The 13,407-nt window shown below is 39.7% G+C and overlaps 1 protein-coding gene across 1 annotated transcript in view; it reads right to left on the bottom strand.

Annotated features, from left to right (window-relative positions):
* The window catches only part of Snoo (Sno oncogene), a 105,112-nt gene that overhangs the window by 6,293 nt on the left and 85,412 nt on the right, over positions 1-13,407 (bottom strand). The gene's annotated exons all lie outside the window — the stretch shown is intronic.

Here is a 13,407-nt window from a genome sequence, read left to right on the forward strand (position 1 = left end):
TTTAAAAACCTTATTTTATTAATTTAAAGCCACATAACTGTGCAGCCTCTGTGAGAGTGTAAAAAGGCTGCTTTACAAAATTGATCGACCATAAAAATGCTAGCAGTTGAAGCCTGGCAAAACCAGTAGCCATCATCAATTTGAATTGCAGTCGCAGTGAGCTGGCCAGCGAGTGGGCTAATTATAAACAAACAACCCGGCAATGGCCCAAGGAGCAACGATCCTCATCCTCATCCTCGTCGTCGCCGTCGAAACGCGCAGACACCGAACCAAGCCCCCAAACGCAACCCCGCGGCTATGGCGCCAATTGTCATTGAGACCGCGAACCGAACCAGAACCCGGCAGAGGTGGCAGCGGGAGTGGCGTCAGTAGACAGACAGAGGAGAGGATGAAGATGAGAGCTGGTCTCTGCCTGGTCCTGTGACTGCAGACCGCTTTGAAGTGGCCAACAGCACAAGTTTTCTCCTTCAACTATCATTCTGCGATACCCTGTAGTTTGGGAGGCTTAAGGAAGACAAGTTTCTAGGATAATAAACAAAACTCTTAAGGTAATAATCAAAAAATTAAAAAGGAATTAGAATAGAAGAAGTTTTTAATATAAAGTTTGGAAACTAAAACTAATCACTGCATACTTTTGGATGCTTTTTAAAAATATTTGTAGGTTACTGTTAAGAACAAAATGTTATTTTGGATGTCCTTTAATTCAAAAACTAAAGTATGAATTTAGTTTATTAGAATTATAAAAAAAATTCCTTTGAATTTTCAATGGAAACCCACTAAAAATATTTAATTAACTACTTTTAGATGTCCTTTTAAAAGATTTCAAAACTTCTCCTTCAGAAATCTAATTTATTAAATTAATTCCAAGTATTTAAAATTATTTATAAATTCCAAGAGGTACACTTGTTTGAAATTGCATTTTTCCCCTAAATATTTGCATTATCAGCTTGGTTAAAAAGGAAGTCTCGAGTGAGATGAGTATGGGAAAAGCGAAAAGGAGCAATCGCCAGCCGGTTTGGTGATTTTGCGTGTTTGTGTAGCTGTTAAAATGATTGGCACTGCATCCAATTATGGACAACGCAGACTCCAGCCTTCATCCTCAACGGCGGCGGCAGTTGCAGCAGCCATAAAGTGATTTTTGAATGGAGGCGGCGCCATTATCCATTACCGCTTTAGCTTCAACTCCATCTCCAACTCCATCTCCAGCTCCCATCTTCCTGCTCCCTGCTCCGGAGGAGGTGTCGCAGCGGCAGTTAAACAAATGGCCAATGCAAATGATGGCCATGATCGAGACGGGACAAAGTTGTAGAGGAAGAAGTGAAGACGCTACTGCTGACTTGGTAAATGGTTAACCGAAAGGTGGGCTAATGATGATGGAGATCTTAAGATCCCGGGCTTAAGATCAGAGGAGAGCGTGTCAACAACGGCTCATTAGCATAATCATGGCATTGGGTTTCTCGGGAGGCTGCCATTAAGCCAACCAAACAACCAGTTATCGATCGATTTTCTTCCTTTTGGCCAGCCGCAAAAAAGTATGCAATAAAAATAGCTTGTTTTTGAGTAAAGAAGTTGGCCTGGAAAAAATATAAATACTAGGAGGAGAGTGAGATTAAGGCCGGCAGACAAGAAATATACAAAAAATAAATAGAAAAATTTTATAAAAAATAAGACACACAAACTAAGCAAGATATAGAGGCGACGATAAGAAAAACTGGAAGCCAGACAGACACACACACATGCTCACTTGCTGGGTCGCTGCGGAGGCTCACACAAATGAACCATTAAACAGCAGAATCATAAAAATCAAGAGCCATAAAGAAGTCGTCGCAAAGGAGCGCCATCTCTCTAGAGCTCCAGCCAAGACTTGGGCCCTCCTTGCCACTGGCAGCCACCAGCTGGCGAGGCTCGTGAGGCGGCGCAGCAGGAGATGCTCGGCGACCGAGAGTCGCTTTAACTGTAAGCAGATGGCAGCCAGCGATAGATGACGAGGCATCGAAGCGTTGAAGGAGTTTTGGAAATACACTGGCGTAAAAAAGGATATACAAAATCAGAGGAAAAGTTGTGGTCTTTAAATTGTTAAGACTTCGATCAATAAGAAATAAAAACCCTTTTAAAATGCTTCTTAAATTGTAGTAAATTTAGTCAGTATTTTTATTAATTCCCCCCAATATTTAAAATTAATTCATAGTTTTCCAATAATTTTCTGTCAGTGCATCTGAAGCAGAGTAGCCATGAGGCAGGGTGCATCTGAGTGGCCGGTTGTCTCCAGTCTCCAATGCTGGCGCACGCGTCGTCGCTGACGGTGCAATGACAAATTGCACTATTGGCAGAGGTGGAGCAGGGTGCAGGAGTGTAGTTCAGAGGGGGGAAGATTGGCGCGGAGGAGTAGTAGTAGTCACCTCCATAGCCATAGCCAGTGCGGGTGCAAGACGGCACAGTTTGGTATCGATGTCGTTGCTGGTGCTTAAGTCCAAGGTCTTTTGCCATAACTCAGCGACAAAGATGATGGGGCATCCATGGAACTCATGCGAGATTATAAAAGGGGGGACGATATAGCCAGAAATTAAAGTATATAAAGGAGTATTAAATACCCTAACAATGGATAATTTTAGATCTATTTTTTTAAAGAAACAATTTAAATTTTAGGAGAACATTTTTAGGGAGTCTATCTTGGGCATTTAATTACTTTAAATATATTTAAAAATATATAAATTGCAAATATAATTATAATAAATCTTTTAGTTCCATTATAACCCATTTAGAAAGAGTATTTTCCAAAATAATTGCACCCAAGTGACTGCTGTTGTTGCAGCTGGCTCAAGGGGGGTTTTTTTAAGGGGGATTCTCAAGTAGACTTGCAGAAAAGGGGGAGGTAACCACTGGGTTGGGAGTAAAGCCATGGCAGAGACATGACTCCGCTTGACGATAAGATCATGGCAAATATTGACGACGACCGCGACGGACATGGACACAAGACGTGGGGACATCGAGACATGGAGATGGCGATGGCGATGCCGATGTGGATGCCGAGGAGTTGCTTGTGGCTGTGCAGATGCCAATGGAGACGGCAAAGCCGGCGTTGACAATGAAGTCCGACAGAGTCATGTATGGGTGCAACAGCAACAACTGATGCAACTGCAACATGCACAGCGGCAACAACTTGCGCCCCATTGATTTAGACTGGCAATTATGCAGCCAAAGATCGGCGTCTCCTTCGTCGTCGTCGTCGTTGTCCTGCTTGCATGTTCCTCAATTGATGAGGATGGGTTTGGATTTCGCGAAGGAGGGAGAGTTGCTTGCTGCAGCTGGATGCAGTGGCGTCCATGTGGAAATGGAGCATCGCGACCCATATGCAATGAACACACTGCATGGTCGTCGTCGTCGTCTTTTGGCTGCTGTCAGCCTCATCTGCATTTCTTGGCGTCATTTTGTTGTTTGCTGCTGTGCACAGAGAGAAAACTGAAGGGGGTTTGGGAAGTACTAGGGAAATAAATTAAATATATTTTTAATATATAGAGATCTCATATTTTCCTTTGCATTATTAATTTCTTAATAGTTATTATATTTTCTCCCAGTGTAGACTTTGTCCTTTTTTTTGTATTTTTTTCTGCGTCTGGAACAAGCCGTAAACTTGTTTATCCCGCCGAATTCGTATCGACATTACACTAGCTACTACTATCCCATTTCTCCTAACTCTTAACTCTTTTTTTCTATTTTTATTTTGCGCTTTTTGTTTTTGTTGGTTCGACGGCGACATTTTACAATTTTCAATTCGTGTTTGTTGTCTGTCCGTCGCCAGGAAAAGAGTAAAGAGAGCGAAGACAGCGCCAAATACAGCCAACAAAAAAATAAAAAACTACCAAAAAAACAAATAAAAGGAAGTCACAGAGTCACAGTGACTATTGTCAAGAGCTTCGGAGCATGACCGTGACACACACAGCCAAATCTTAAGATTTTCAATGACAAAAGAGTTCAAAAAGAGTTACTCAAGTTACTGGGTAAGGTTTTTCATTGAACTTTGCTTAATTTGAAGCTCAATTTGGGTGACTTTTAACCTAGATAGCAGGAAATTGAAAGGAGAAACTTATTTAACAGGAATTTAAATTATTAAAAAGAGGTTAACAATAAAAAATTATAATAATAATTCAAAATTTAAAACCTTTTCAACCAGTTTTCATATTTCTAATATAAAAGAACCCTAAGAAAATCCCATTCTTTACGATTACCTCTGGTGTGGGGATAGGTGCAAATTATTCAAATTTATAAACCATTGCCACTTTATATTTTCCCTCCATAAAACTTGAATATAAACCCTATTCTTTATTTGGAGCCAAGCTGTCAGCTTTTGCCAAGTCATAAAAATTTTGCCTGTAACTAAATTGGATTTTCTGCCACAGAAGAGATCCTAAGCCCCCGTCTTCCTTCACATATATGTATATAGCGTAGGCATTATTACCTTAACACGCTTATAACTTCATGCAGATCCCATTAAAATAATGGTTAATTTAATTAAAGAGCATATAATAATCATCAGCATTTCGAGCGAAACAACTCGAAAACTGTAAAAATGCGCAAAGAAACAGAAAAGAAAGCGCAACACCACAAAAAGAACCATAAAAACTACAAATAAAAAAAATAAAACATTAAATAAATTGCAAAGGCGAGAAATGAAATATGAGATGAGTTGGAATAAGGAAATGCGTTTAGAGAAATATTTAAAACAACTTTTAATGAAGTCGAAACACACATTCCCGCCGGGGTTAAAAATTGCATCTTCAGGTTGCATTTTATTTCCTTAATGAGGAAAAAGAACAACTGAACGGGGGGAATTCCAGAATAAAACTGAAACTGAGCGTAAAATAAATAAAAAGCTAATGTCTTGTCTACTAAATCATCGTCGGGGCCAGAGTCTTCTTCCCTCTTGCTGCACTCTGCAATTTCTCTGTCCAATTAGCGTGCGACGTTTTGAGTGATGGCCCAAAGTCAGACAATGCGCAGGCGCAGCTCTCTTGTCTGTCTTCTTTCCGCTGCCAGCTTAATTTTATGCTAAAAAAAAAAGGAGCAACAAATTGCAACATTGCATTGCTTGTGCCATATTTTTGGAATTTACGAGGAGAAGCCCAGAGCTTCTGATTCCGCTTGGAGCCCGGCTCTAATCAAGCCTTCCATTGTACCATATACCCGGTGATCCACGAGGAGAATCAAATTTATTGTCATTAATCATGGCCCAAGTCGGGTTTTTGGCTTTGACTTTGACTTGGACTTGGTCTTGGTCGTGGACCCTGGACAATTTGCTCTCTGCCACTGCCACTGCTCGGCATAGCCATTATCATCTTTCTGTCTCGCGTTTCCTATTGATCAGAGCAACATGTTGCCGCTGCCTGGCAATTAAGGCTTGGCTTGGCCACACTGCCCTGCCCCCGCCAGGCTGGCCACACTGCCCCCCTTTGAAGTGAGGCTTCAGAAAGCAAAAAAAAAAATGTTAGTTGGGGCTGAAAATTTATTTGTTGCCCGCCAAGGCTTTATTGTCCGAGTAAAAGAAAATGTATGGGCGACTTTGGTCACTGGGAAAACGGGGTTGCCATCATATTAGGTTCAGCTTGAGATGGGAAATGTGCTAGAGAAGATCAGGGGTAAGTTGGGGAAACATCAGGAGGAGCTAAGATGGAATCTAATATTTTTTAAAATATTTTATTAATACAAAATATAAATTTAAAGTTAGCTAAAGAATTATATTGTGACATTCAAGAAAATTTGGCAACACGCGGGTCAAATCGTCATTAAAACCCTACTTCTACAGATGAGAAAAAATGTCGATAATATATCTATATTTAAAATGATTTTTTATTTACTTTTCTAACAAAACTTATCCAAAAACATTCCCCCAACTTCCCTTTTTAAGGGTATTCTCATTTCTCCTCTAACCCAAATCATAAAAAAAAGTATAAAAATGGGAAACTCCTGCATTTCGGAGACTACTTCCCTTTTCGTATATGGCAAAGATAAATGTTGACTTTGTCAGGTTGCCCCAATGGCTGCAACAACAACAGCAACCGCTGCAGCAGCAGCAGCAGCAACTACTGCAAAACACAGAAGATAGAGCTCTCCTTCATTATGGGTCATTTGTTTGCTGCATAATTGGCCCCAGCAATTGGCCCACAAAATTTATGATTTGTTTTCGGACCGACGGACACTGTGAGAAAACGGTAAACGGAACCCAGAGAACACTCTGTCTTTCTTGTTGTTCTTTTCGGGGAGGGAGACTAATAAAAATCTTCATCTTTTTGGGGGCCTGGCAAGAAAATCAACATGAACATGTTAAGGCCACGCCCCAAATGCCCATCAAATGTCGCCCTGTCCAAGGTGGGCGTCACTTTTTAACCAGGAACTCTCTCTCTCTCTCTCTCTCTGCCTCCCATCCCCAATAGTACATGGTCTCGGGTCCACCATGTCATTTAAATTAAAAAGTTTAACCACAGCAAATTAGAGAAAACTTCTTGGCAAACTTTTAGCCAGCCCCTCCGAAGACGAAGAAACTTCTCGAGCCACGCCCCCCTACCTCCAAGACTAAGACGGAGAGAAGATGTCTGTCAAAAACTGAAGATAGAATTTAGTAGTAGAGGCTTTATGGGTATAAGGAGCCGGTATATGGAGTACACTGAGGAGAGAATGGGTTTAAAGATGAGTTCTATAGATTTTGGAGAAATTTACATCGAAAAAGATTATCGTAAAATGATAAACTTTAGCATAAGGAATTGTAAAATATCGAAAAATATCTGATTTAATGTTAAAGATCAAAAATATACAAATATTTAATATTTAATATTAAAAAATGTAATATTTAATCTTCTTTTATATATTTTTTCTCTCTGTTTACCTATGAATATATATATATATATATATATATATCCCCCCTTAGATTCCCCTCCCAACCCAAAGTAAGAGGAGGTAAAAATCCAGACAGCCCGCAGGACTGACTTTTGACAAAGTCAAACTGCAGTTGGTTTGCACTCGAATCGCTGAGAATGACTGACGTGGACGTGGAGAAAGGGTTGGATAGATCGGGAAAAGGCTAGGAAAAAAAATACACATAAAAATAAATAAATGGGGAAAATGGTATAAAGAAAAAAATAGGAGACTGAGGTAGCGGCAATGTTTGTCAAACTGTCAGTGAAGGAGATTTCTTCAGCGCCTCTTGAAGGTGTTTGGCATTTAGTGCTCATTGTTGACCATTTGACCTGCGCTCAGGCTCAGGCTCCACCGCCAGGCCAAGTACAGTTAGAATGGCCGAAAACTTTGCACAAAAATCCCATCAAGAAAGAGACAGTGGGAGAGAGAGAGGCTTTTAATCCCGCGGAAAAATTTATGAAAATGTTCGCCGAGGCAATCCTTGTTTAGTGCTTCGACTCTGTCGTCGTCGTCGCTTCAATTGAATTCGCAGTGAGTGTGCTTCGATTTATTTATTGCCACCATCATCTCCATCTGGCCAAAGATGGTCACCACCGGCGAGAGAGGAGAGAGACTGCCAGTGAAACTTTATGACCGCCAGCTGATCTTGGCCAGGTTCTATTTGGCCAGCTACAATTCCAGGCCAAATCATGCGGGATTTTCCTTGACTTGGCTTTAATTAGGATCGGTCGGGATCTTCTGTAAATTTCGTTGCTCCGTTAAAGTTGCTGAGCTGCGGGTTAATGGTATCCGCCTTGGGAGCTTTATTTTTTGCACAGGGCGTACTGTGATTTTTTGCTTGGTTTGTCACCGCAACTGGAATTTCAGCGGGAAAAATGTCATTGAACCCGAGGTTTTATTTTTTTTGTTTGTCGCCAAATGAAACCCTCAAGCCAGGCAAAAAAGAAATAAACAAAAAAAAGCTGAAGCATCAAAAGCAGCAGCAGAAAAATCAGGAGATGAGGAGCTCTCGGCACAAAGGCAAATGCCAAAAACATTAAAGAAGGAATAAAAGTACACAAAAAAAATACAAGAACTGTAGCAACTTGGCTATGAGCAGCATCCTTGAAGTGTTTTTTGGGGTTTATAGAAGAGAGATTTATGATATGAATCGTAGATAAGCAAGGTTTCGGGGAAATTTCTTTTATAAAGGAGTTTGAAAGAAAGATATATTTAATGGGGAAAAGGTTTGCTTATTTAAGAATTTTTTAAGATTTTTTAAAGGGAGTTATTTTTTTTTATTGAATATTTTGAGAGTTTGTTTTTCACCTTTTACTTAACACCCTTAAATCTATATAAATTTATTAAATTATTAATTTATTAGTATTTCCATTTATTAAAATTTTTTTAAACCTCCCAAGAGCATCCAAAATTCGTTCTAAATTTTTAACCCAAAGTGTTTCTTTTGTGGCTGACAAGCCAGGCGAAAGTCAAGTTTAATTCATTATTAATATATATATTCCTATATACATATAACAAAAGAAAGAAAAGGGTTAAAAAGCACATACACACACTCTTCTCAATAGCAACAATAGGGAGAGGCATTGGCCCAACGCCCAAAAGCAGGCAATGCAATTAAAGCAATGCCCCTCGAGGCGGGAGACATCATCACAACAATAGGGAGGAAAAATGTACGGGGGGGAAACTCCTTGGAATTTGCCGCCTTTTTTTTCAACATTTTCCATGGAAATTGTAAGCTCTCCACCCTCTTTTACCCTTGAAACATGGCCTAAGCTTATAGTACAAATAATACAAAAAATCCTACATGCCTGTACATGAAACCAAAACTCCCTTCCAACTCTTGAAAAGTTCTCCCTCGCATATATTTTTTTGTTGTCTAATTAAATTGCAAGCCAGTACATTTTGCATACAGCATTTAAACAGCAACTCGAGCGCATTCCGAGGGGTTTTTTTTCGGTTGGGTCTAGGGGAAACCCCGAACAACAATCCGTAGGGCACTTGAGAGGGGGGTCTGGGATATAAAAAATAAGAGCAGAAACACACAACCCAAGCGGCGTCCCTCAACGCCTCCCGAGCCTATATTTGCATTGCTGCAAAATCCTCCTGGTTGCTGCTGCTGCTGCTGATTTTCTGCCGCATTTTGTTGTATCCTTGCGGGAATTTCGAATGAAAGTAGCAGTGGAGTGGAAGTGGAAGTGGAAGGAGCATGTCGAGAGGGAGCAGCTCAGCAAAAAAAAGTACTGAAAAGCCAGAGAGAAATGGGAAAAAATGAGGGAAAAAAGTAATAAAGTCATTTAGATTTGCAAAGGCTTGGGGTAGATATGGCAAGCAGGTCCTGCAGGGATCTATATATATGCACACAGTTTGACAGGAATTGGGCAGCAGCAGTACCTGCTCTCATTTTATATTTTTTTAAGTTTTTGGAATGTTAATGAACTCGGCTAGCATCGGAGAAGGACTGTAAAAAAAATGTATATATATATATTTTTTTTTTTGTATTTCCCTGAGCAAAACCCCTTTCTCCTCCTCCTCCCACTTGAGCGAACGAACGAGAGGTTTATGCAATTTCGCTTCGCATTTCTGGCACTTCATTTGGTTGCATGCCTCCAGTAAGTACTTGAAAACTATGGCCACAGCCTCCTCCTCCCTCCCCCTAAATCAGACATGAATGGGGAATCTCCATCCCATCATCATCAGCATCCATTCCTGGGCCGTAGCTCATTAGCACGCCCGGATGAAGTAGATCGACCTGAAAAATAAAAAAAAAATGAACGAGAAAAACTAAGGAAAACTATATATGGGCCCAACTACAAACTGCCACAAAACTCTCGGTGTCTCCACTTGGAAATCTGCTGGTCTGTTATTTTAATTTGATGCCCAGAGTTGAGTTTGTTCCGGATAGTTTCTAATTATTAATGCACAAAAGCCTTCTCCTGGCTTCCTCTTAACTGTAGGGATGTTCTGGGGTAAAGTTTTTTGTTACAGTTTTATTTTGGTTTGGTTTTTTTGAGGTTTGAAATTAATTTATTGATTGTGGGTTTAATTAGGGGTTTAACTTTTAAGGAAAGTTTGAGGTTTTTTCACAGAAATTAAGATGAGTCTTTTTTGACCTTTATTAAAATCTGTAGAAATTTAAACTTATAAATATTTGTATCTAACCCACATTCCAGCTACTCTCTTAAAGAAAAAATCCCCTAAATTCCCAAGTCATAAATTCCTTATAACCCTCACATATTTAAACACGATTTCAAGAAACTGATACCCATTATCTCAAGATCTTGGCAAGTCTTCTCCTCAGATCCCCCTGTAACTCCTCTCATTTCCTACTTTTTCCAAAGGCAAGTGTTTGTTTGGGGCGTTCTTCCCGCCGAGTGAGTGTGTGTAGTTTGTTGCAGTTTCTGCTGCTAATGTTGCAGCAGAGGCTGAAACTCCTCGCATACACAAATTAGTTATAATTATAGAGCTAAATGCGAGAAGACGAGGCCGGAGACTGCCGCCGCCGCCGCCGCCGAATGAATGAAAGAAATTAATTTCTCAATTGCATTTTGCCACGCATTTTATTGTTGCCTTTTGAGTTTTCCGTTGTTTTTTTTTCGAAGGCGGCAACCGCGACGAGGAGGCTTTTCCAAAAAGGAGTGGGGGTAAAGTTTAGGGAGTCATTGTCGGCTGAGGCATCGTCGGCTTATTTGGTGTCTGTAATTTGAAACGCTTCTCTGACTCGGAAAAACTGCAGCCAGTTGTTGGCTATAATTTCAGCTTTGCTGGCCAAAAGCGCCGCTAAATGTCTGCAGAATATTTCTTTTAGCCTTCTGTTGTTGCTGTTGGTGTTGTTGTTGTATTTTCCAAATCCACACGCAGTTTTTCCCTGCACAGTTGCATTTCGCAGTTTTCCAGTTGCAGTTGCAGTTTACTGCGTTTCCGCTCGCTTCGAGCGAGAGAACTCTTTGCCGCTGGCAGACGACCATTATAAATGATGGTTATTTTATAATTGTGGAGTGTGTTCAGTTGGTTCGGTTCTTTGGCCCGACGCTGCATCCGTTTTGGAGTCGAAAAACGCATTTTGTGGCCATTATTAAAATGGAAAAAGGGGTTATAGGAAGGGGGGATCAACGAGATGCATATAGAGCTTGAACATTAAAAATGTAATTTAATATATTAGAAATTAATTGCCATAATAAAAAGTAACTGTAATATTTATAGACTGAATGTTAAGACTCTAATTGTTGTATTCAAAGCCTCAAAGAGTTTTATAAATATTTTAAATATTTAAATTGGACATAAATGTATTCCTTGATTTTTAGTTTGTTTTTTAAATTATTATTTTTGATAAAATATATGCTTTGGTTTTAATTTATAAATTTCAAAATATTTTGTACTGAATTTTCTTCGTTATTTATGAAAAAAAAAAATTGATTTTAAACATTGACTTTTTAACAAATTAATAATAATTTAAGTAAATTCTGATATTTTTGTGAAATTAAACCAATTACAAATATTTTATACTGAAATATGTGAGATAAAAAACCATTAAAGAGAATCATAATATGCTCCTAAATAAAACCAAGTATTAAAGATATAAACTTGCTTTAATTTAAACCCATTTCTGTAATCAAACATCTTTAAATTAAGAGAGAGATTGTAAAAGTTTCTAGGCAGTTTTAAGACCCCAAGGCGACGTCAACATCCTCCGCTTGGTCAGTAGTAAATCCATCAAACAGTTAATTGCCACAACTGCCAAAAGCCAAGAAGCCAAGTAGCCAACACACCAAATGGCTGAATGAATGAATGAATGAATGGCCAAAGGGGCCTTAAAGAACTGGGAACTTTGGATTCAGAATCGAAACGAAACGCTCTCCTGCGCATCCGCAAACGGTAGTTAAAGCGGCCTACCAATCCTCGACTTTTTTTTATAAAAAGCCCGCAGGCCAGACAGCTGAGAAATGAGCCCGAAACACGGCCAAGTTTAGCGAATTGCTTAAAGTTCTCTGTGGATGATAGAGTTGGAAATAAATATGAAGATGAAGATGGAAGCTGGCTTGCAAATGGAGATTGAGTCAGCCGGACATGTCACTGAAATTTTATATTGTTTGGAGTAATTAGAGGCTTTTTGAATAGCAAAATTAGGAAAAGGTAGTTCAAGGAGCATTATTAAAGCTTCAAGGAAATCTAGTAAATTCTAAACATAATTTCTCTGAAATATTGATTATTTCCATGATTTCCTTGTCTTATTAATTAATTTGAGCTCTGGCAGCATCTCTGCAACCCATCTTTATTTATGTTTTTCCTCTACACATCATTCATTTCAGATTATTTCCCTTTAGAGCAATTTATCAAAGTGTGGCTTGTGGTTTATCAATTAAAGTTTATCATTTATCGAAGCACAAATCATTGAGAGAGAGAGAGTGCGAGAGGGATTTCCCCTTCTTAGACTTCTTTTGTTTTAGTTTTCAGACGTTTTCCTTGGCTTCTTGGGGGGAATTTCTAATGCCGTCACACACTGCGTATGAGTTATGCGTGCTTTCCTCCCCCTTCATGCATTTTATGTGTCAAATGGCGCATGGCATAGAAAATATTATTCGCATTTGGTTTTGGTTTTGGTTTTGGCATTCGCATTCGCACTCGCTTTTCGCATTTTCCATTTGCATTCAATGGCGCCATTTCAGCATTTTTCGCCTCTTGGACTTTGGCCCCAATAAAAACAAGGCAGAGGGAAATGCAGGCCAGCGGGAAAATGCAATATGCTAAGTGGACTGTTGTTGTTGTGGCACCTTTCTTTCGCCTGGCAAAAAGACTACCCATAATTACAATCAAATTTTAATGGCCCAAGTGGCGCCAAGACATGGCTAAATAAGTCTTAACTATTTGTAATGGCTTTTAGCCCCCCTCGTTTAGCTTTCTTTGTTAACAGAGAAGAGTAGCGATTAAGAGGAGGTTCTGCCCCTTCCATATTTGTCGGCACTTTGTTTACGTAATTGAAACCCTCTGACGCTCTTGTTTTTCGTTCTTATTTTGCTTTTTGTTCCCCTCTCTATATATATGTTATTTAGTTTTTTTGTGTTTCGGTGGAACTACAAAGGACACCCCCCGCTTAACCTAGAAGGTAATTCAAGCCCTGGCTTTCGTGGGGTCATTGACAGCAGAGAAACGGGCTAAGCTGGAGGAGTCAACGCTTTGATGTGACTTCTCGACCCTTCTTCTTCTCCTGGTCAGTTTATAATTTAAATACTCGCACAAGAGCGGAGAAAACTAAATTATTGTTGTCGTGTGTTGTCGGCGTCGTCGTCGTCCGTCGTCCGCCATCCATTGTTGCCATTGTCACATTTGTCGGCTTCTTTTGAAGCATCAAACGATATTTGATATGCCTTGGACAGTGTGTGGAGTCCACTCCCTGCTCCTTCTTCCCTCTGGCTGGCCATCCATGTGTGATTAAACTACAGGTAAACAATTGAGTTAAGAGGAAGGAAAAGTGTAAGCTCTGCTAAAAACAGTGATGGCAGG

This window comes from Drosophila kikkawai, chromosome 2L (genome assembly GCF_030179895.1).
Source record: "Drosophila kikkawai strain 14028-0561.14 chromosome 2L, DkikHiC1v2, whole genome shotgun sequence".
Lineage (NCBI taxonomy): Eukaryota > Metazoa > Arthropoda > Insecta > Diptera > Drosophilidae > Drosophila > Drosophila kikkawai.